Source organism: Glandiceps talaboti, chromosome 9 (genome assembly GCF_964340395.1).
Source record: "Glandiceps talaboti chromosome 9, keGlaTala1.1, whole genome shotgun sequence".
NCBI lineage: Eukaryota > Metazoa > Hemichordata > Enteropneusta > Spengelidae > Glandiceps > Glandiceps talaboti.
The window spans coordinates 10583415-10584294 of record NC_135557.1 but is presented as its reverse complement, the minus strand read 5'-3'; positions in this window follow the sequence as shown (position 1 = coordinate 10584294).

Here is an 880-nt window from a genome sequence, read left to right as displayed (position 1 = left end):
CCTACCTACCTACCTACCTACCTACCTACCTGCCTGCCTATTTACCTACATACCTACCTACCTACCTACATACATACATACATACATATATACATACATACATACATACATACATACATACATACATACATACATACATGTACATACGTACGTACGTACGTACATAAATACATACATACATACATACATACATACATACATACATACGCACTCACGCACGTACGCGCGCACACACACATACAAAAATACATACATACATACATACATACATACATACATACATGCACACATACATGCACGCACGCACGCACGCACGCACACACACATACATACATACATACATACATACATACATACATACATGCATGCATGCATGCATGCATGCATGCATGCATGCATGCATGCATACATACATACATACATACATACATACATACATACATACATACATACATATATACATACCTACCTACCTACCTGCCTGCCTGCCTACCTACCTACCTACCTACCTACATACATACATACATACAAAATGTACATACATACATACATACATACATACATACATACATACAGATGTACTTTTATATGTTTGATAATTATAAAATATAACACTTCCTACAGGGATGCTGACGTACATAATTGTACCTAAGCGTCGTAGTTACTGGCAGTCATTAATGTTTTGTCAAGCGATAGGAGGCATGCTCGCTAGAGTAAGCAGCGAAACGTTGTTGAACAGGTTCAGACTATCTACTTTGAATATTAAAGTGAAAGCTATTAGTACATGTGCTACTATTCAGGTCAGAGAATTGAAAGGTAAACACGTATACGATTTGGGTCAGTTAACACAAAAGGTATACATAAACGAGAATAGAGTGAT